General features: G+C 38.3%; 1 non-coding gene across 1 annotated transcript; it reads left to right on the top strand.

Annotated features, from left to right (window-relative positions):
- The first annotated feature begins 523 nt into the window (after positions 1 to 523).
- LOC114491271 lies at positions 524 to 686 on the top strand. Its single transcript, XR_003684066.1, has one exon. It is a non-coding gene; the product is annotated as a U1 spliceosomal RNA (small nuclear RNA).
- Positions 687 to 9,954: the final 9,268 nt, after the last annotated feature.

The following is a 9,954-nucleotide window of genomic DNA, read 5'->3' on the forward strand; positions in this document are numbered from 1 at the left end:
GTCATAACTGAGCAGACTTGGCTTATATCCCTGACCACAGCCCAAACATTGTGATCAGGGAAGTGGAACAAACGAAATGACTCAACTTTGGTCATACACTGCACATCTGGAGTTCAAAGTGGAGTCAGCACATCAGCTGCGTGTTGGGAAGTCAGAGTACTATGACCCTAAGAAGAGAGAGTAGTTAGTTAGTGGCAAGAACAACAGATAAAACCTCCATGCATTCTCAAATGGGAAACCTCAGAGAAAGGTCAAGGTGTCATCTTGTTAATGTGCCCATCTTCAAGTATAAAATCTCTGAGTCATGTGCAGTCCTCCGAGTCACATAAAGATGTTGGTCCTCATGGTCCTTATAGCCATGGCTAATGAGTACGTGTAACTATTCCAGTATGTTCAATGTGCAAGGGCAGCTCATCATCCCATGGCTGACTAGTAAGTTTGACCATCCCAACACACCCAGTGAAAAATGGTGGAGAAAGGGCAAAGTAACTGTAATCAAGACATTTATTCAAATAGTAGGGGCATGTTTATCTGGCTAAGGGAGATACCATGATCACGAAGGTGGTTTTCCCAGGGCAAGGCTTACTCGTTGCACTCCGTGTGTACTGACCCCTGTGACCTCTCCAAATGTGGGGAACTCGACTGCATAATTCGTGGCAGTGGGGGACTGCATTCACACTCTCTTTCGGGAAAAAAATAAAAATAAAAAGCAGGGGGATGGAAAATAATGCACACTAAATCCCAGTTTATAGTATGCATCCTATTCCACAGGCATAGAAAACAATGATACACTGCCTTGGCAGGGAAAACTTTGGTCAGTCAATCTGGTTGACCTTGTCTTTGGTTCTGTTCTCTGAGATCATTACCCATGATTACTTTTTTCTCATAACTCTGCTTCTAGTCCAGGGAAGGATCTCCCTTGTGGGCCGTCCTGCTCAAGAGGTGGGTTCTGGGGAGGATGTCCTTCAGAAAGCCATACCTTTTTTAGAGGTCACTTCATCTTGGTATCTGTCAGGGACCTGCGGATTATTTTAGGTGTTGACCAGAAACCTTTATTGACCTAGCTCTTTTCCTCATGCAATTTTACACTCTAGGTTCTAATTTTTACAAAACACCATTGCAGGGATTAAATTTAATATATACAGTACACTTTACTTGAAAACAATAAAAAGTCAATTCAAACTGGCTTAAGAAAAAGGTAGAATTTAGTGATGCTGATACCTGAGAAACCCAAGGACAGCACTGGCTTCATTCAGGTAGAATTTGTTTACAGACATGCACCAATCTTTATCTATTGACCTACTTCTTCTAGGTCTGTTCTGTTCTCAGATCTTTATGTGGTGGCTTCCAGCAGCTTCACATTTACATGAGAATTTTACCTAGGAATCCTTGTTAAACACACACATACCACCCAATACACAAACCTACACTTCACATGTGGATGGAAAAGTGGAGGTTGCTGGGGTTTCCTCATATTCTCCATTTGGGAAGAAACTTGAAAGCCTGGATTCCCCACATGGAGTGCTGAGTCATAGCAAATGTATAGTTTAACCTAAACCTCACCATCCCAATAGAGGGTGCAGTGCAGGAAAAGTATTGTGCAATTTGTATTTTTGGCTTCATTCTTCTGAATACCTCTTTTGCCCGAGCATACTGAAGAATGAACATTTACATCAGGGCAGCAACAACAATGTTACTGAGATGACAGTAGCACCTCTCTACCGTGCTGTGATGGTCCATTTGACTTATCAGTTTAGCGAGGCCACAGTATCCAGATATCTGTTCAAACACTGGTCTGGAAGGCATTTATTTAGATGAGATTAATATTTAAATGAGCAGACTTTGAGTCAAGCAGATCAACATCATAATGTGTATGGGCCTCATCCAATCAGTTGAAGACCTTAAGAAAAAAACACTGACATTGCCCTAGGAAGGAATTCTACCCACATATTGTCCTTGAATACACGCTGTAGCATTCAGCTCTTCCCTGGTCTCCAGCTTGTTGGTCTACCATGCAATTTTTTTTTTTTTTTTACTTGCCAGCCTCCACATTCATGAACCAATTCCTTAAAAATCAGTCTCCTTTTCACACACACATGCATGCACAAACACGGCCTGCTCATTCTGTTGTTCTAGATAACCCTGACCAACACACATGCTAATGTGGAGGTGGCTCTAATACACTGGGTGGAGCCAAGTTAGTGTTAGGGTTAGTTACCTTGGATTAGTTTCCTATTGCTGCTGTAACACATCACCATAAATATAGTGGCTTAAAGTAGCATAGTTTTATCATCATGTAGTTTTGGAGGTCAGCAGTCTGACACACATGTGTCACTAGGCTAAAATCAGGGGGTCAGTAGTTCTAGGAAAAATATGTGTCCATCCTCTTGCCCTTTCCAGCTCTAGAAGTCACTTGAATTCCTTGGCCTGTGGCCACTTCCTCCATCTTCAATGCCTACAGTGTGGCATCTTTCAACCTCCCTTGGAGTCTGACTCTCTTGCCTCTCTCTTCTAAGAACTCTTATGACCATCTTGAGTCCACCTGGATAATACAGGATTACCTCCCTCAAAAACTTAATGATAAGAAATAGTGATAAGAAATCTGAAAAAAAGTAAAATGGACTAGTGTAATAACTGGAGGTAGGGTGAGGTAGCTTCTAAGGTGAAGGTTTTTGAATTGAGATTTGAATTAGGAGAAGCCACCATCCATATCAAGATACATGAGAAGAACAGGCACATTTCAGGCAGAGGAAACAGCCATTGCTCAGGCCTCAGGTAGGGATTAGTGTGATATGATTGAGAAAAAGGTCATTCTAAAACACAGGGGACACCTGGTACATGACAGTGTCAGGTATCTAAGCAGAATGGGTCATTCATGCAGGGCTTTGTGGGTTGTAGCAAAAAAGGTTGGGTTTATTAAAGAGCTTGAGGAGCCATCATTTTCCCCCAAAGGATGTTCCTTGGGTACAGAAACATATGATTGCACCAAGGACCTGCTTCTCAGGTAAGCTGCCAGTAGCCTTTTTCTGACTAAAATTTGTCAAGAATCCTCCCATTTAGGTCCTATCCCTGGTGGCAATTTTACCCCGTGGAACCCTTCCTACTGTATCAGCAAGGTGCCATTGTCAGTCAGTATGACTGCAGAATTTGAACAGCAAAATATTTTGAGCTTACAGATAAGCATCTGAATTTCCTAAATCATTTTTCAAGTGTGTTTTGCCTATGTGGAAACATCCACAGAATATTCACAGGAAAAGAAGAAATTAGAAGTATTGTCTCTTAGCTCAATGATTTCCCATTAGCTTCTTATCACTATCCAGTAAAAAAAAAAAATAGCTGCCTGCCTCTCCCCTGCCACAATAGGTTTCTATAAGATCTATTTTAGGTTTCTTCACTTCACAACAGGAGAAAGTCTCTGTTTCCCAACACACACAAACCTGCAGGAAAAATGCTGAAAGTAAAGGAGAAGCTTGCTTCAGTAACCTTGCAGTGTAATTCATCTTAGAAAAATAATGTTGCAACCTTATTTTAAAAATACAACTTAAAAAAAGTATCCTTTGCAATATGGACAATTAGGCCAGGAATCAAGAACCTTAGTTAAGCAGCAATTTGAGATTCATAGTCAGGAAATAGCATATTAAAGAAAATGCTTTATGAAACTAACAACACACAAGGACTGGCTTGATCGTTGATGAATATCTAGCTCTAGCTCTAGCTCTACTTCTGTTCATAGCTCTATCCGCATCTAATTTCTCCCTTCCCTTCTATTCTCCCCCAATTCATTAATTCATGGTTTATCCTTTCCGTGTTTCTTTTAGCAAAAATAAGCAAATACACGCACATTGTCTCTTATTTCTTTCCAAAACGGGAAGCATGTTACCTTTTACTTTGCCTCTCCCTGCCCAACCGCCACATATCTTTGAAATAATTCCAGGTCAATTTCTTTCTCCCTCTTCCACTCCCCTTCACCTTCCCCTTTTCCTTTAAGTTGTTTCCAACTACTTCATTTTATGGTCATACTATGTTTTCAGTCTCATATGAATGACTATCTGGGTTGTTTCTACATAATGCTATTACATGTATAGGGTGATGCATATATAACTTCAGTTTTGTGTCTGTGGGAGTGCATGTTTAGGCACGCTCCTAGAAGTGGGGTTATTGTGTCACAGGGTGTGCATGTGTAGTTTGGTTAGATACCGCCAAACCCCCCTCTCACTGGACTGGACTGCTTTGCACTGCCATTAGCGATTTGTGGCTGCCTGCTTTTCCATCGCCTCACAAACAGAACAGGTTGTTAGGCTTTTTTCATTTTTGTCTGTATGATAGCTCAGGACTTGGATCACACAATACATTCCATTAGCATTTCTTTTGTTACAAGTAAAGTTGAGCACTTTTCTCATATTTAAATATCAGAGGTGAATCTTCATGAAATCGTGTATTTGTGGTTTTACCCACTTTTCTGTAAGATTTTTATATTTTCCCCTTTGATAACAAAAAATTCTTTCTGTATTAAGAAAACCAGCTTTTTATCTGTGACATTCAGATATTTTTAGTGCCATTTTCTTTAGATTTTTATCAAAGTTTCATTGTCCTTTAATTTGTTTCTGTTCGGTAAAATGAACCACTCTTTCATTGCAACTGGATTTTGAATCCAAGTTTTAAAAAATTTCTGCACTCTAAGCTTGTAAAAAATTCACCCATGTTTTCTGCTAATACTCAAGTGATCTCATTTTTACACTTACATTTCAGATTCATTTTGAATTTTTTTCTGGTGCACTGTGTGAGTTATGAATCTAATTTTATCTTTTTTCCAAATGGTTGTTCATCTGTCCCAAATTTATAAAATGTCCATGTTTTCCCCAGTGACTTGAGATATTACTTAAACAAAATCTTCGTATGCACTTGGGCCTATTGGTAGGCTTTCTACTGTGTTTCATTGGTATATGTATTTATGTGCAATTTCACTTTTTTAATCAGGATTTCATAGCATATTTTAATGTCTAGTGGAGCTAGTTCTCTTATATTTTTCTTCTTTTGCAGAGATTTTCAAGCTATTTTGCATGTTTATTTTTTCATATAATCTTCAAAAACAATGTATATTGATCCAGGAAAAAACACTTTTTATTGGGATCACACTAAATTTGTATATTAAATTGAAGAAAATTGATCTTTATGATGTTGAATCATCCTAGCCAAGAACAAGTGTGTGCTACATGCCATTGTACCATCTATGACTCCTGGGATGTGCACAATGTCACGTCCTCAACAGCCCTGCTTATCTCCTATACGCTCATACCTATGGCTTCTTTTAGGGAATCAATCCAGGTCATATTCAGTCACCTTATATTTAGTCAAGTACGAGTGTGTCCTTCCATTTGTTATGTCTTTGTCTTCATCAGAAGTATTTTCAATATATATGCTTTGCCCATTTCTTGTTAAGTTTATTCCTAAATACTGGGAAAGGGGTAAGAATCATGAGAGAAATTTCTATGACAATGCCCAATTGTTGGTTGTCTGTATACCGTATTCTCCTTTTATCTGCAGGGCATATGTTCCAAGAACCCAGTGGATGCCTGAAATCATAGATAATACAGGAAGATATTATATATATATGTGTGTGTGTGTGTGTGTGTGTGTGTGTGTGTGTATAAAATAAAATACATTTTCCTATACATTCATATATACCAATGATAAATTTTAATTTACAAATGAGGCACAGTAAGAGATTAACAACAATAAACAACAATAAAACAATTATAACAATGCTCTGCACTAAAGGTTGCATGACTGTGGTCTCTCTTTCTCTCTGATAACTGAACTGATAACCCAGACAGCTTTTAAGTGACTAATGGGTGGGGAGCACACATAATGTGGATTCAACAGACAAAGTGGTGATTCATATCCCGGCTGGATGGAGCTGGGTGGCATGAAATTTCATCATGCTACACAGAAAGGCACACAAATTAAAACTTATGAATTGTTTAATTCTGGAATTTCCGTTTAATATTTGCAGACTGTTGTTGACCGTAGGCAGCTGAAACATGGAAAACAAAGTCACAGATAAAGAGGAACTACTATAGGTGTTGCCATGGCTAAGTGTTGCTTACATTAGTTATGAATTCACTTATATCTTTCTTTGTGACATCTGACTAAATTCAGTAAAATTTCCATGTATATTAGAAAAAAAGCTGTGTTCAACTTTTAAAGTAGAAACTTCAATATGCCTATGAATTGAGGCTTAAGAATTCAACTAGTCAAATTATCCATGTCAATTTCTGTGTATTTGATTTGACACAGTATATTAATATTTTAAATGTTTCCCAATCAAAAAAAGTTATATTTCTCTAAATTGTTCCTTGTGTTTATAAATACAGTTTAGTCTACTAATTTGAACTTATGTTACATGGCATATAATATTTTATTTCTAGTATATCTTGTTGTGCACTGTAATTATTGTGAAGGTAATTATCTGTTTCATATTTTTTCTTAATGTTACCATACTGCTATATATTTTTCTATTACAACAAATATTTGTTCTTTTTCGTTTAAGTTTTCCTTTTACTTTTTAAGTTGTAAATTTAAGTTATACTTTTTATATTATGTATATTTATTTTAAGGAGACTCCTATTTCTATGGCTATAGTGTAATTTTACCAGATGTTTACAAATTTAATAGCTATCACTAAACTTTTCCCCCAAAGTGAATATAGTGATTTATATCCCCACCAGCAGCCGATGAGAGTTCTGGGTGCATAACATTTTTACAAAATCCTATAATTTTTGCCCAATTAATGGCTGCAAAAAACTCTCGTTGTGAGGTATTTTTAAATATCTTTTCTGAATTTGGGGTGGGGTGGGGGACTATGTCTACCACTTCTACAAACTGCTTGTTCAGATACTTGCTTACATTTGCTTACATTTACTTCATTAACATTTAAGAATTCTCCAAATATTCTGAATGCTAATTCTCTGTCAATTATATTTATTGATAAAGAATTCTACAAGTGTTGGTTCATTATAATTTGTAAATTGTGCTTTATAATAAAAAGTGTAGTATAAATAAATCATTGATCTTTAATGCCAATAGATAATGAATCTTTTTTTGATGATGTGTTTTTCTTAATATCTTACTTAAAAGTCATTCACTGAGATTCTTAAAGATAATCTTCAATATTTTCTTCTGAGATTTTACAATGTTTCTTTTTTGCTTTTAATTTTAATACCTCTGGAACTGACATCTTTGCAAAACGTGGAGTGGACATAACATTTATTGTTTTTTTCCTGTAAGAACAATCAGTTTTACCAGTGCTTTACATTAATAGTTCATCACTAGAACATGACCATGTTAGCACCTCGATCTTGGACTTCCCAGCTTCTGGGACTGAGAGAAATACATTTTTGTTCTTTATAGACTACTCAGCCTGTGATATTTTGGTATCACTGTTCAAATGCACTAAGACGGAAAATTGGTATCAAGAGTGGGGATGCTTCTGTAAAAAACATGTTGAAGTAAGAACATCCAAACCTGGAGGGAACGTGTATAAAGCTTTACTGGAGCCCAGCAGAGGAGATGCCCAGAATCAGACCTCAACAGACTAAGAAAATGCTTCTAAGAATGACAGTGTGCAGCTTCTTTGGTGTGTTTGGAATTAAGGGGGGAATTTAGGGAAGGTTATGTGAAGGTGGAAGAAAACAAGGTGAAGATTAGATTACAGTATAGTTGGCAAGATAATGTGTTTTCTCGAAAGTGGTTTTTTCTTTTGAGGACTCCAAAAGGATGCATTTCAAAGGTATGTTAACCTAGACACACAGAAACAATGGGCAGTACTTGCTTAAGGCAAAGACAAAATTTTTACTGAAGAAGTTATCTGTCTGGGGCATGACTACCTACCGTGACCTGCCAAGTTAGGAATTTATGATCAGATCACCCTGTACAGGTACTTTCTGTAGAACACTTTTTGTCCATAAATACCTAATAATGGGGAAGTGGGAAGTGGCTTTGGAATTGTGATCGCTGTAAGAAATGCTCAAACAGGTAGAGAATTTTTGTGAGTTTGAGTCAAACTGATGACAGTTTCTGGGAAGCAATGTCTCAGTGGATTGAGAAAATGCTCCAGAGAATAGAAGTTCTGCACCTTATTTTTTTATACATTACTGTCAAAAGAGGAGGCATAAGGAGGTTACACGAGCTCCACTGGTGATAGATTAGGGAGGCAGGAGAAAGCAAAGTGGGGAAGCTTCTGGGATTGGATAAAAAGTAAAATGATAGACATATACATCTTTTACATAGGTGGGTACAGAGTAGTTAGATCAAAAATTAACATGATCACAATAAAAATAGGATTTATGTTCTGTGTTCTGCCACTAACTCTATCTGTAACCTTAATCTTAAGTGGTTGTTGTGCCCAAAGGGGTCTGGAAAAAGGGAAGTTACCTTATATTCCAAAAATATGTTATCTAGATGCAAAAGACAATAGGCAGGCTCTGTTAAGGTAAAGGTTGACTTTTGTCAGGGAAGATTCTAGCCTAAGGTAAGACTACCCACCATAAATTGCTTCTAGTTAAAAAGTTTTTATTGCAGACCATCCTATGTGGTTACTTTCAGTCTCTGAGTTTGTAAGGCTGCCCTGCAGGCTTCCTCTGAGCTTGTCAGGTTTAGTATGTGGCCCTTTTCCATCCATAGAGTGGGTAAGGGGTAGGGGCTAGAAGAGTTGGAGTACATTTTAGAAAAAGCCTACATTGCAGTGAATGAACTTTGAAGGCATTTCTGACCAGAGCCCAGTGGGAAAAGAGGAGAGCTGTAGAGAAAGCCTGAAATTCCTTAGGGAATACCTAGGTGGTCGTGAATAGAATGTTGGTAGAAATATTGATGGTAAAGGCCATTCTAATGAGGTATCAGAAACACATGAGGGGAATGTTATTGGAGAGTGGGGGAAAGGCTATTTTGCTATAAAATTACAGATAAATTGTCTGAATTGTGTTCATGCCCCAGAGTTTTGTGCAATGTAGAACATGTGAGCAATAAAATTAAATATTCGGCTAAGCATAGTGTTAAAGATATAGCTTGGCTTTTCTTGAATGGTTATGGTAAAATGAGAGGAGAACTGACTTCAAGATGGAATTGTCAATCAAAAGGGAAGAAGAACTTTAAAAAATTGGAAAATTCTCAGCCCATTCATATTGCAAAAATGAGAAGGCATTTGAAAATATTATTATGGGCATGGACCACAGGTATTATCAGCCACCCCAGCAGGAAAACAGCCAATTTGAACTGAAGAGAAAGCAGCCAGGGAAGAATGAAAGAAAGTCATGGCACTTTTTAGATTTCACAGGACAGAAACTTAGAGCTATTCAGCTATGAATAGGCAAAACTCTTTAAAACAAAGGAAGAAGGAAGCCAAAGGTGATCCAGAGGTCATAAGGTCTCCTTGGTTTCAAAGGGAGTGGTGACATTCAACAGGCCACATGACCCCACCCAAAGATGTGGGAGCCAAAACCCCTGCCCAGCAGAGACGTGCTGCAGGGCTACTTACACTTAGATTTTCAAAGATGCAGCTGCCTGAAGCTACTAGCATTTGACTCAGACAGAGGGCCTTGGGGAAGCCAAGGCCACTGCAAAGAGACAGGGAAGTTTCCAGCAGAGTCAAAGGGGAAGACCGACCCTGAAAAGCTGGATATTCAATTCAGTCTGGGAGAGCCACAGGCACAGGACTCCAACCTTGAGAGCTGCAAAGTGAGCTGTGCCCAGCAAAGCCACCGAGGCAGGACTGCCACTCCAGTGGGTCTCAAGGGCAGGACCTCTGCTCCAGTGGGCCTTAAGAAGTGGGCCTAAAGGGTTTTTTTTTTATGACTTTATTTATTTTGTAGAAAGGGGAAGGGAGGGAGAAAGAGAGGGAGAGAAACAGCAATGTGTAGTTGCCTCTTCTGCACCCCTTACCTAAGACCTGGCCGGAAT

The sequence above is a fragment of the Phyllostomus discolor genome, chromosome 2 (genome assembly GCF_004126475.2).
Source record: "Phyllostomus discolor isolate MPI-MPIP mPhyDis1 chromosome 2, mPhyDis1.pri.v3, whole genome shotgun sequence".
Classification (NCBI taxonomy): Eukaryota; Metazoa; Chordata; class Mammalia; order Chiroptera; family Phyllostomidae; genus Phyllostomus; species Phyllostomus discolor.